Raw genomic sequence first — 14,208 nt, forward strand, 5'->3', positions numbered from 1 at the left:
AGGCAGAACTGGTACTACAGGTAAGGCTGGGGTTCCTTATGCGTGACTCTTAAACGTGGTTTCAAGGATGGCAGTGTCCCTTTAAGAACAGCACCATGCAGCCAATATTTTCTTTACTGCCAATGAAATTAATATATTCACTTCAGGAAGAATTCCCATTCTTTTCTTAGGATATCAAAATGGAGCCATCATCAGTCAGTTAGTTAAATAGGAGAAGCTGGAGAGTAAGTAAATGGAAGAGCTTTCAAATGCAGGGCTAAAAATGCCCAATGAATGTGTAGGGGGCTTCAATAAAAAGATTTTGACTTGTGTTTTCACCCCTTTCCCACTTTACTCATTGTTTACTGACACTGCTATGGACACAGCATTCAGGCGCTGCCCGCCCAAGCCCTGGGATGTAAAAATGTCATCTCTATTGTGCTCCCGGCCCGGCTTTGATGCTGCCGCGGCCCTTTGTGTGCGCCTCTAAATCCCTTTATAAGGCTGTCCTGATTGTCCGTACTGCACATCGCCACAAAAGCTCGTCTTATTGAGAAAATAAAAAAGTCAGAGAGGGGCCAAATGACGGGAGATTGGGCCTTCGCTGTAAAAGGCCTACTATTCTCATCCAGTGGGCAGGTTTCTCTCTAAGGAATCGCAAAGTTTGGATGGCGACCGCACCAGCAAACCAGGGCTCCTAGTGAAAAGGCAGTCCCCGTTTTAGGCACCTTCTTCTTTGATTTTATCTAGAATTACTAGGATTGTTTTCGTAAAGATCGGATTCTACCGAGAGCAAGTGTTAAATCCTAGAAGCCATTGTGGAGCCTGTTTTCCCTTTCCTGAAGGAAAACGACCACGTAGTACTTGTGCACGTTTCGTTTGGGACGTTCAGACGAACGGAGCGCAGGCAAATTCAAGGAATGCTGCAAAAAGCACTTATTGTTAGAGCAAAACAAGGCACAAACATGTCCCACCTGCCCCCCAGGACCACACGGCTTTGGAGGGGAGAACCTGAGCCTGTGGATTTACGCTGTTGGTCCAGCAGCCCTCGTGCAGTTGTTCTCCTTCCTAATGCTATTCTGATTTGTCCTGAATGTTAGGGGGCAGAGGGAGACAAAGGCTGGATAAGGTCTTATTCTTTAGGCATGGGCTATCGGCATGGGAGGACGGTGATTTCATGGCTTTTGTTACTGAGGTTAGGGACCGAATTCTCTCACTGAATTAGAATGGTAACAAGTGGGACTGGGGATCTCTGGGGCTTTTGTAGTGCACTCATCTGAGAGATTGCGCTTTTCTCAGCCCTTCAGATTTATTTTGCCAAAGTTACAGGGCAATTATGGAAATGCGCCCTTTGAAGCTCGGCCTATTTCTCTTTATTTTCTCTCCCCCCCACCCCGCCCTGCCAAAGCAAAGCCTCCCTCGCCTCCTTTCTTCAGCCGGGCGGCCGTCGCTGACAGTGGGGATTCGAGCGGCGACTCTGCTATTCTTTTGAACAGCGAGAAAAACTTTTAATAAATATATGCTAAAAAACAGACTTTGAAGCTTTTTGGGAGGGAAGTGTAAAATAACAGTGAGGTAACGACCTCCTGGAAGACGCTGTGTGTACGTGGCGTGCTGGAAGATGGGAGCCTTGCTATGAAAAGAGCCTCAGTGCAGCGGAGCGTGGCCGACAGCCGCAGCGTTTGGCCCCGCCATTGCCCTGCTGCCGCAGCACCGTGCTGTGCCGTGCCATGCTGTGCTGTGCCATGCCATGCCATGCAGCCCTCGGCAGGGCTCAGCTGCAGAGGGGCTGTGCTCCCTGCCCCTCGCGCCCCGCAGCCAGAGGCCCAGAGCAAACAGACCTGTACTTTCTCACCCTTGTACATTATTTATCGGCATCGTTCAGAATCTCAGTGCTGTGTGTGAACTAATAAGACATACTTTTCACTTTGCTTGATGGCCTAACGTTAAAGAAACGTGTCTGAAAACACATGGTCAGACCCAGAGAAAGGCTGGCTGTGACCAGGCTGCTTTTTGCCCCGAAATTCAGTTCTGCATCTCTCAGTTAAGTCCATGATTGGTTTCTTTATTCCTAGCAGACTCCTTTGCTCCTGTAAGATACATTGTTTTTTTTTTTTTTTTTTTTCCTGGGCCACTCTACAAACTCTATGGGCCAGATTCAGACTTGATGTAAGTGGAAGAAGATGCTGTTGGTCTCCCTGAAGCTTATATACACCTAACACAGGGCCTGCACCTGGCCTGAAATGTGGACTTTCTTATCAGCAACAAAACATGGTAGGAATAGCAATATTTGTCTTGAGGTTTGTAACTGCGGTGCAGTATCCTTTTCTGCTCTCTGCAGAGCTTATGAGGGATCCTAGGACCGCATCTATGTTAGCGTGGAGTATGAGACTGGTGTTTTCTGGATGTTAGAGCTTACCAATTTTGCAGCAGAAAGCTCCTCCTAATCAAGTATCTACTTGAAAGCATGGAAACACAGCTCAGACCTCTACACAAGTGTGTTCTCAATAAATGAATACTAATAACCCCTATCGCTTCCTTTTGCTTCTTTGAGCAGAGGAGTTGTTCCAATGGATTTCTCAGGACGGTTGCAGAAGGTCAAATGCTGCATCTATGGCATTCGGCACTAGTATAGAGGTCCCAGCAGACAAATTTTATGGGAATGGGCTCAGTGGAGTTGCAGTTAGATACCACAGGAAGAGAACCAACATTTATCCTCTTCACCTTCCTCCCGTAATTCCCTTTCACACATCTATGCTTCTTTCCCAACCTCACAAAGACCCTGTGGATGCCCTCCTACTCCTTGCACATTTCCCCAGTATATCATCACCTTGATTTTTTTGGAACTCACCCCACTGTTGGGAGCTACAAGGTCAGGGTAAAACCAGCAGCTGCGAAATTTGCCAGATCTGGATCCATCACCTAAAAGTCCTCCAGGAGCTCTGCACTACCTGATTCACTTCAAAGTGCAGCTGGGCATGGTGTGGTGCTCTCTTTTTGTTCACAGTAAGGAGAGGAGGTCTTGGGGAATACAGATCTAGGTTTAGGCCTCAGTACAAAACCTTCAAACAGATTCTGGGGCTGATATACTGCTCTACTCCAAGAACCTTCCTAACCTAACAAAAGTTAAGTGAAGAAGAGGCAAGCATGCTAATAATCTTGAGAAGCTGTCCCATTTGTAAATGTAACAAGGTGGGAAGTTGCTTCCTCTGAAAAATGGTAATATTCCTACTGACATGCAGACACGCCTTCAGTCTACCACCAAGTACCTCAAAGACAAGTGCAACCCCTGTCTGCAGCAGAGTGCAGTTTCAGGTATCCATGTTTCAGCTTGTAGCTATAAATAATTGCCACATGCAGCTCCCTGACATGGTGTGACATGGTGTGTGGGTTCCTCAGAGAGACTTTCTACTAGTTTAGGTTTATACCCCAATAAGTAAAAAGACTTTGAATCTTACTTGCTAACAGAGTTTGCCAAGCACAGAGTTCGGCAGCTTCCTCAGGTAAAGACCCTTGAGTGGTTGTGCTTCTCCTCTGCAGCAGCTCCAGCCCAGCAGAGGTTTTGGGGTGTGTGTTTCGTCAATCTGGCCTCGAGGCTGCAGAGACGTGATCACCATGACGAAGTCTGTACCTGCAAGCAAAGGTCACAGATTTGGAATTCGTTGGATATTTAGATATTCCAGATGTCTGCTCTTACAAGGAATAATTCTGGCTCATCTGGGCTAAGTTTTAACCTCTGGGCCTTATGTTTACTCTGTAGTGCAAGCAAAACTGCAGGTCAGCGTTGTGACAGTGTCTAGAAGGTTTGGAAATAGAGGGATAGCCATTATGAACAATAATTATAAACTCATTTATGGTACGAAAGGTGGTATCTCCCTACTACTCGCACAAATGGACTTTAGGTGTAGGTCCCTACCATCTGACTGTCAGTGGGAAGTGTCTATCTCATAAGGTTCTGACCTGGTTATCTCCTAACCCCGAGCAATTAATCACCAGCATTTAATACCAAGCAGCAGTGCACAGGAGCAGCCCATTCAAAATAATGTCTTCTACTTTTCTACAACTATCAGACCTATAGCTTTCCTCAACGTGGAACCACTACTTTGGAAGACAAACTGGCACACAACTAGCCTCCTTCTGAAGGCAACCCACCACTACCACCACTTCCATTCTCTTAAAAAAGTACAAAAACCAACCCAAACCCATGAAAACCGACCAGCTTGTGCAGGAAAGCCATCAAACACCAAGGGCTCGGTTACCAGCCGTGCTGCACACCCAGGTAGAGGAGTAGAGGAGTGCAGAAAGGGTCCCCCTTCACCCTCCCCGTGGTTATCATCCTTGCCAGCATCTGGGGGTGTGGGAGAGGGCAGTGAGAGAATGGATGGACCAGGAGCTGCAAGCGGGCAGGGCTGGGGACATCCCACTGCTTCAGTTTTAGGCAAGGGGAACGGCTTTGTCTTCAGTGGGCTGCACAAAGTTGGAGTAAGGTAGCGAAGGATCAGGCCCCATCGCCTCTTTGTAGTATTGGAATTTTGTTTTGAAGTGCAATAAAAATACAGGTGGCGGAGGAGATAATGCACTGTACCGTTCCTCTGGGACACTCGGGGAGATGCTAAAGAATTCCAAAATAGGGAGCGTGGTCTTTTCCTAGCATTGATCACAAACGTTAGTTCAAGAAAACACCCAGAAGTAGTAAATATGCAAATTTGTTACGAAAGGAGAACCTACAAGTACCTGCTACGTTAAAGAATTTCTTTAAGGATATTTGATCCTCATGCAGCATTTATCAGATTCTGGGTTTATTCTGGGCATTCAGTTTAAAAAAAAACGGGAGGGGGATCCCTTTTAAACCTCTTGTCTTTCTCCTCTGCTCCAGCACTTGTACGCGAGCTATCTCACTTCTGCTAAGATACGAGAAGTGTGTTTACAGTGTAATATAAATTTGGGCTGGAGAATACCAATTTCACATAAATTAGACGGCAGAGCACTGTTACGCTATTTTGTTGTCTAAATTATATGGAAATTGGTCTTATGCAAGGAGTAAGTCCTCACAGAACAGGGCCCTCAGGCTTTTGGTTTAATTATCATAAGCTTCCATTTAATTAAACTTATTAAATGGTTTGGTGTAAGAGCAGACTATCATTTTGCAGAAGCTTTCTGGAAGAGAAAAAAATATTTATGCCCTAGCTGCTTGGGGACGAAATAAAACTTCTCTTTAGAGATGTTTCCTTAGGTATAGGGGTGAGGGTCACCCATGTCATGCTCCCCAGCAGTGCAGTAGCAGGGTGCCTTCAGACTTAGGGTGCCCAGAGGTATTTCAGCCTCTTCTTTCCTACAGGGAAAGTAAATTCAGATTTTTCTTGCAGCTGGTATGTCAGTTTATGGGCTAGAAATTATAGGACAACATCAATACAAAGAGAATTAGATGTGAACCAACCATACATACCTGGAAATTGAAAGAAGGTCCTAAACCATCAGAATAAGGATGTTCTCTGACAGTAAAACACACCCAAAACTACCAAACCCAAATAACCCCAAAACAAAAAGCCACCAACCCCAAACAAGTCAATACTTGCTTTCAGATCAGCTTGATAAGTGTTGGGCATTACCAGACACAGAGCCTACGTTAACAGGAGACGAGGCTCGATGCCACAAGAAGCCTCCTCCAGCCTTTTGTTCGTAGTCAACCCCTTCCACAACAGTATGGAGCTAACAGGCTTCAGCCCAAACGCACTGGCCACCTTCATACACAGCTCTTGTCCATGCTATGCATCAGTTCAACCAGAAAAGACCTCATCTGAGACTTACATCTTATAAAAATCCTCCTTTGGATGAATTTGACTCTTGGTGACTTCCTACAGAACCCCGTAGGGGCCAAGCCCACAGCACACTCACTGACTTTGCCAACTTTACAGAATAAGCACCTCTTATTTTATTCTGCAACACAACAACTCTGTCTGGGTTGCAAAGCTGTCTTATTGATACTATTAAAGGAAATTCAATGTTGTGGAAGAGCGCTATGTCTCAGTGCTTGTGGTACTGGGTACTGACTCCTTTAAAAAAGGATAATTAGAAGAATAATTAGCTAAACACATGAAATTGAGATGCTTCTTCAGGGACACGCGAGAAGCTCATTAATAAGAGGAATGACGGCCAGTGTGTGTCAAGGACCTAATAAATATATTTAAGGACAAATAGGTAGAAAAAGAAAGTACACATTACTAATGTTGATAGAAAGCCTTAACTGCCTAATGAATTTCAGAAATTGGTTGAGAATAGTTAATCTGCGTGATAACATGACCTTCGGGGTTAGTTAGATCTGTGAATTCTTATCCCCCCCAGGGACTTAGCAAGTTTCCAGAGATTCACATCAAATTCGTACAAGGAAAAGGCATTCACAGTTGGGAGATTTCATGCAGGTTTTGCTTCTGAATGCTCATGTTACACAAAACCTGATATTCCAAGATAATAGAGAGAGCAAAACTCAGCACTAGCCTCACTGTTAATTACAATTTTCACTTTCTAACAAACAACCACACACATTTGGATTTATTATGGGATCACATATAACTCTAGATGAAAGGAAATGTTTTACCATAACAATAGTTGATTCTTAGTTGCTTCTCTATGCTAAATTAAACTCTGTATATACGCTGAAAAGCAAATGCATCATCTGGTATTTTCTTCATTGGAACCGGCATTTCTTACACACCCTTTACAAAGATTTCATGGGAAACACGCAGAAAAACCCACCTAACTTTTATAGACCAGAGCTATGAAGTGCTTAGTAATTGCAGTCTCATCAGTGCTTTAAGGAACCCTGCCAGCGGGAAGGCAAACCAAATATTTTAGAGAGCTCCAAAGCAAATGCAGCCCTTGCAACCTGAGCAGCGGGGCGAGTGGCAGAGCTCTTCGCCCCGAGCCAGCAGGCAGCAGTGCTGTTCCTAGCTGTCCCTTCACCAGCAGGGCACCCTCAGGGTCCCTGCCTGTCTGTGGTTGTTGGTAATGCTGTGTCCCCTCAGGAGGCAGTTTTTACACCCCCTCAGAGGACTACTAGACTGGAATTTCCAAAAGAATTCAGGGCAGTTAGGCACCCAAATCCCACCAAAATCTCCTTTGAAAACTCTCAGCTGTAGCTGATAGCGACACATTGCAGCAGCAGTTTTTTTTCTTTTGAAGAATGGGATGGATTTTCTTCTTCTTAATATGGATGTAAAGGTGCAGAAGGGGGCAAAACCAGAAGGACCCTGAGCCTACAGATTAGAAGGAGGTATGCGTCCCCATTTGCGTGTAGGGTCTATGGCTTGTGAGCTGCACTCAACGCCCAACCTGCGCTTTTGTCCAGACCCTAAGTCAGGGCTTGTGTTCCTGCGCAGCAATCTTTAAAGGTCTTAAAAGAGGTAAGTGAGACCAGAGAGTGAGGATCCTGGAAATAAAAAGCAGATACACGTTTTGTGCATGTATCTCTGACTGCATACCTCCGGCTTGCCCTCGGAAAAAAAGCAAGATTTGTTTGTAACAGTGACATTAATATAAATGGTGTTGAAAGTATACTTTTCAGCTGATATTGCAAAAGTGAATGCTCACCACATACTTGTGCATAGGAGGTCCTGCTGAAAATACTTATATATAATTTAACAAAAAAGAAGCTTTTGTACTAAGAAATTATGGCTTAAAGCTTTCTTATTTGGGAAAATTCCAGCCTTTGTGCTCATATCCCAGTTATTACAGTAAAGACTTCCAAATGGGAGATATTTTAGAAGAAAACAGTACCAGAGTGATAAGGGTACTGTGCTTATTTTTCTTCAAGCAGTGGTATGCTTTTAGTTTGAGAAGGAATTTTAAAAGGTTCTAGATGAGATGGTACAAATCAAACATATTCTTATAATATTTATATAAAATATGTCAAGAAAAAGGAATAACAGGGGCTATTAAAAACACTGCCTGAGAAACAGAACAATAGCAGGGCCAGAATACATCTTATTGATCATAGCTGTAGAGCTAAAAATGTATGAACAGGTCTGTAGCGCAGGACAAAGACAAAAATCCTTGAAACGATTTTAGAAACAAGCCTTTTAGCAAATACGAACAACATCTCATTGGTTCTCCTTCTAACTGCCCATTAAATAGGGGCTTTGGGGAAGATGTACACCTAGAGGATGTGTGTGGGCTGCCATTGCTATACATATGAGCACCAGCCAAACCAAGGTGATGCCTCTTGGTATGGAATTAGTGTTTGCTACTACAGCATCTCTTCCTTCAGTGATATTAACATACAAATAACATTAATGGAAAGAAAATTTATTAGCAATGACAGAAAGGCAAGGAAGATTGGTGAGTAAGATCCAAGGGTATGAGGGCAAAGATCAAAAACCATCAGAGTCTATCATGTGTCTGTGCCTGGATACCTACAAGAGAAAGTGAAGCTTCAAAAAGATGAGAAGAAAGCCGATGATGGGGTGACAGAAGCAGCTCCTCTCCAGGACAGTGACAGAGCAGTAATTATAGACAACAATGACATGTGATGGAGAGCTCTACCCCACAACTTTACAGGAGAGGCAAAACGTGTATTGGCATGCTATGATGTGAGGGATAGGGAATGAAAGGAAAAGTGAAGTTCATCTTCTGCCACAGCAACATCATCATGCTTTCACTATCAGCAACGAGGAGAACCTACAGGAGGAAAAGCAAGTGTACGTGTCCCTCCACAGAAGACGAGTGGGGCACCCCAGACCCAAACATGTGGCAGCTGAGTAAGTTGGGTCACAAGTCTGTGATGGATGCTGTTGACAACAATCCCGAGAAGCGTTACTTAGTATTTATTTCATTTTGGGATATGGATATTTACAGCGCTTCTTGTAGGCTGAAGAGACTGTCAGCCCAAAAGACTGCCGCAGAAACCATTTGGCCCATGGCCGCTCCCACCGCAGCACCAGGAGTAAGGAACAACTGCTGATGGCAAAGCCCAGCCAACCCATGGCCCCTTTCCACAGTTACCAGCTCCTGACACCCAGGACTTGGTTCTGCGGCTTGTGACCGGGTGTATTTTTGTTCCGCGGAGAGGTTAAGGGATGGCTGGGTGTGAGAACAATGAAGTCAAAAACCTGTTTCAAACCATATGGCGGCGGTGCCTTGGAGCTGACTCTAGCCACAGGGTCAGTCTGGTTGGAATCAAAGCGCCATCGCTTCCCTGGGTTTTACTGCCTCATCACAAGCAGAGGTTGTTTTCATTTTGTTCAAAGTGGAAGTCAAACAAAATAAAGAGATTCCACATTTCACCGGTAATAAAACACCAGAAAAGGTACCAGTTAAAAAAATGCAGCTTCAGTAAATAACAGCATGTTTCCAGGACTTGCACCCTTTTAGTCCAAGGAACGAGCAATTAATTTATTGGATAAATTCAAAGTCATAATCTTAATTGCTATCTCCAGTCGAGTCCAACTGACAGCAACCAAGCCACTGCAAAACTATTTGATATTATTTTCCATTAAAATATTTCTCATCCATTTGGCTCTAACTATTACAATTTCATTTACCTGCATTATCTTGTTCAGAATAATCGCTTACACAAACCTCCCAGTCAAAACCGCCCGACTTTTTGTTTATAGCATACTGGTACCCACGGCCCCACTCAGGGCCTGACTACTGCTGTAGGATGGCACCTCCTCCTGAAGGATGACTTAGGAAGATGCTGAGCACTGGGACACAGCTGTGCTGTGCTGTAAGCTCAGGGCTCACGGGCTGCACCACGCAGGTGACCGGCCAGGGCACAGTGGCTCCGATGCTGCTCTTGTGCGTGGTTCTGAGAACTGGGGCCACACGTGAGCACAAGATGTAACCAGAGATCCCCACTGTCAGCTCTGCACAGTAACCCAGAGAGTGCTGTCAGGGTCTGAAAGGAAATAAATGCAGAAATTTATCCTGTCTGCATGCACACATGCCCACATGTGCGCTCCCTCTCACACACACACACACTACAAGGACCAATAAAAGATCAAAAGCAAATAAATGAAGCAAATTAACGAAAATGAAGTGGAAGACTGTAATCACACCCAACCATGCGAAAAAAAAAAGGCAAAAAAGCGCTCTGAACTAATTAGTATGTAATACACTACTTCAGACAGATGTTCAAATAGGAACAAAAGGAAATAAGTAGGAAAACCATACAATGCTGGCTTGAGAACTTTCAGGAATATGAAAAAAATACATGGAGGATAATTTCCCATTTAGCCTGGAGCAGAAATACGGCCAGATTCGGATCCATTGAAGACACTCTTCGCATCGCCCTCAATAAAACCAAGGACAGCTGAGGAACACGTTCCCGACCGAAGCCCAGCCTCGGGGCTGCGGGACACCGGCTCAGGCAGCCGCCAGCTCAGCTTTCATAGCAGTTTTCGTTCTGTCCTCTGTAACTATTATTGCCCACAACTTTTTCACTGTGAAAATCACAAGTGTTTTCTTCGACATGCTCGGATTTTGGAACACGTGAAGTCAGTTGTGATCACAAACAGATGAAGGAACCTCTGCCAGGATGTGAGCTGTGCGGTGTCGGGAAGGGCTGCAGCAGCGAGCGTGGCGCTGAGCTCCTTTGGCGCACGACCTCCTGCTCCCCCAAGCCTCCCAGATTCCCAGCCTGCCCTCATCTACTCACTCAAAAATAATTAAAACTTGCATGGTACGGAGGCAGGCAGCACAGCCACCAGTAAGTCACAGTGGTTTCGCATCCTTCTTGTTTTCTGGCATCGGAATGCTTCAGTGTTATCGTAGCCATGTAACTGCTTTCAGTCTGATGCTTTAAGACGAGCTGTATGGGACGCGGACTGATGCCAGTAACTGTGAAATTCTCACTGTGATTTTGCCATTTCAGAACTGCATTCTCGGATATTAGAAATGCATGTTGTAAGACGTAAAACACACAACAGGTTAATAAAACAAGCATTGTTTTGATCATCTTGATGGCGCCTGATACTGTTAAGAACAGGAGGATGACTAATAATGTGGCTTTTGGAGTGGGATCTGTTGTTAAAACATCAAGCACAATACCTTGCCAGAAAAAGTCACATTTTTGAAAATTCATTGCTTTTTTTCAGTCTCAGTAAAAGGGCCACAGGAGCCAGCTGTGCGTTGACTCCCATATCCTCCTTTGGTCTGGCTCGTCCCTTGACCCGCGGCACCGCCAGGTCTCTTCTGCACATTTGGTGTGTCCTGTCTCTGCTCACCTCCTGCACAAGCAGCCTCTGGTCTGCTGCTCTCTACAAGTCAGGTCTCAAGCAGGTGGTCATCCTTCAGCCAGAAGATGCTTAAACAGCTGGAACCTCCCCCTCAAAAACGCATCCAACAATTATCTTTTTTGTACCTAGCTGTTTTCAGATTGTCTCATTTCTGATGTGGTTTCACTGGCTGACTTTATGCAACCATCTGCAATACCTCATCTAAAGGTCAGCAACCTTTACATGTTCATCTTCCTGAAGGTCCGTGTTTGTTACACGGACCATTCTTAAAGACAAATAAATCTTGAGCAGTTTCATTTTTTTTTTTTTTTTATAGACTATCCTCTATTTCCCCTTACTGCCTTGAAATCCTGTGTTGTCCCACAGGGAAAGGCTTTCTCATTAGCACAAAAATCTGCATTACCCACCTAGTTGCTGCTTAGTTTAAGTCCTGCTCAGCTCTTTCCTGCTGCAGGGATGCGTTGCCCCAGACATGCTGATGTACAGCCTGAATTATTTACTAGTACCAGGGAGGGCACTCCTGGCTCAACAAGCCCTTCGTTTCCCAGAGGAGCAGGGCATCAATGAGCCCTGGATTACTATTTGATCTCCAGGTTGTCTTTTACCTGAGGTCTTGGCCACCACAGTTCTCCCTGCCCCCTTCTCAGGAAGGATCTAGAAGGCGCCAGGATACACCAACGCCTTCTGCCCGTTGTTGCCTGTGACCCTGAAGCCACTACACACCGTGCTGTTGGACAGAACCAGGCAGGGTTTTAGAGCTGGCTGAATGACTGCTTGTCCAAACAATAAAAGCAGTTCTAAACTCATTCTGACAGATTAAACAGAATGCCTTCTGGAAGTAAACAAAGCAGCTGAAGACTTTCCCATCAAATTATATGAATTTGTCTGCAATCTGTTCAGGTGCAAGACCAAGTGTGCTGTCCTACCTGCACTGAAGAATTTCTGAAGAAATCCACACCCTGGGTGGTGGAGTTTGCACGTGGTGAAAAGTCAGGCCATGAAACTGAAACCTCATTTCTCTATATCTCAGTTACATCTGTTAGCAGGAGAAAGAGCGAACTGCTTCTCAGTAATTTCATGTCCTACTAGAAGTCCAGGCCTTACTTCTCTACTGCTGTGCCTTAAAATTGCTCATTACACCAGCAAATCAACCAGGAGCAGAATTCTGCCATTGCTTTGTCACAAACGAGAGGGAGAGGCACCAGAGATTTGGACCGCTGCAAATTGTTTTGTGTTTTACTTCTCAAGGCAAGAGAAGAAACTAGCCCTTGCTGAGCAGTATATGCTGCTGCAGCAGGATTGTCTCTTGTTCCTGACCTACCTTGTTTATAAAGTTATACATTTACTCTTGAAGTCAGTGGAGCTATCAGGGATTTGAACTTCATGTAATTAGGAAAAAGCATCAGGTCATGAAAATGCAGAGCATGTCCCACTGAGCGAGGCAAACGGGACTTGGTGGTCTTGGCTGGAAGCAAAAACACAGAACCAGAGAAAGTGTACTCAGCAATAAACTGCAAAAACTGCTGCTGGTTGTGATTCCCATTTGACAGGCATTACAGAGCTATTGTACGTCATGTAATTAATTTCGTCTTTCTTGTTCCCTTTTACTGTCTGCCCAACTCCTTTCCCATCCATACTAATGCTGTTCTCCGAGCTTGTACTATGGCCTTTGTCCTGAGGGAGGCCTCTGCTGCCTCCGTAGGATTGTTCTTAACATTTCTCATCCATTAGGCCTAAATACAAACAAGACAACTCATTTAAATTAGAAAACACTTATTATTAAAACAGCAAATATGGAATAATTTAAGTATCAAATATTGAATGCATTGTGTCTTTCCCCCATTTCACGCAGTGCACCAGGGTAATACTGACATGCTCTTAAAGCGAATATGCTTACAGAGACTCAGCCTCTGGTCTAGCAGCAATAGTACAGAGTGGAAGCTAAAATCTGTTCAACAGAATTGCAGTGGATAGAGAAAGATGCCCATGAACCTCCATTTACCCTCAAATTGAATATATTCTTTCCCAATATCATCAATTCCTTTGGGAAAAAAAAATCTACTTAATTGATTACATCTTATTTGCGTGACACAACAACAAAGCCTGGAATTGTTTTTTTAATATGCCAAAATATTTTTGTAATTGCCCCTAAAAATTGGCAATTTTCTAATGCTGTATTAGATAATAAGATAATACCCCTTACCAGCTGAATATACAGCCAGGGCCAAACAGCCCTGGAACAGTATTTATTTTAATTAAAAACAAGTTCTTTGTAAAAGTTTTACTCTTCGCAAACAATTTAAACTGAACGTGCACCTCCGAGTTTACCTTTCTTCTGATGTCAAGAAAGTCCTTGCAGCAACATTGTCATTAGCCAGCTACGTTTGTGATATTAGGGACATATGATGGCAATTAGAGGCAGAGCCTCCAAAAATCCTGTACTATACCCAGGCATTGCTATAGCTATTTTAAGCAGATTTATACTTAGGGCATCAAAGAATGTCACAGAGAGAAGAAAATATGGTAACTGTTGCTTTAAATTATAGCTATCATTACTTCAAAAGGATATTCAATCAGAAACCACTGCAGACTTAAACTATTTATGTCTTCTGACACTGAAAGGAAAGTAGGCAGTTTCAGCCTGTCATCTCTTAATTCTTTTTTTTTTTTTTTTTTTTTTTAATAAAAGAAAAGTACTGCTTGGTCTGTAAGAAACAAGTTATAAGTCCAGAAGGAATGAGTCAGAACAGGTCTCCTGCTTGGTTTTGACCTTTCCGTGCCTGTCAGCCTCATTAAGTACTGCAGGTTCTTTGCTAGTTATTTTACAAAGCCATTGGAAAAATGAGCCCAAACCGTACAGCGACACTGCGCCGGTCACTGGCAGTAACGCCCGGCAGCGTCTGCCCAGCAGAACAGCTCCTATGCCAAGCAGTCACAGGCACGGCTCCTTGGCTCACACCACAGCTCTTCCCTACAAAGCAGAAAGAAGAAGTGAAAC

At 44.2% G+C, this 14,208-nt stretch overlaps 1 long non-coding RNA gene across 4 annotated transcripts in view; it reads right to left on the bottom strand.

The window, feature by feature from the left end:
- The window catches only part of LOC121076725, a 42,065-nt gene that overhangs the window by 5,056 nt on the left and 22,801 nt on the right, over positions 1–14,208 (bottom strand). For all 4 annotated transcript variants that reach the window (XR_005823684.1, XR_005823683.1, XR_005823685.1 and 1 more), the window contains one exon: positions 3,438–3,610. This is a non-coding gene — a long non-coding RNA (uncharacterized LOC121076725). The remainder of the gene's footprint in view (positions 1–3,437; positions 3,611–14,208) is intronic.

The sequence above is a fragment of the Cygnus olor genome, chromosome 12, assembly GCF_009769625.2.
Source record: "Cygnus olor isolate bCygOlo1 chromosome 12, bCygOlo1.pri.v2, whole genome shotgun sequence".
Lineage (NCBI taxonomy): Eukaryota > Metazoa > Chordata > Aves > Anseriformes > Anatidae > Cygnus > Cygnus olor.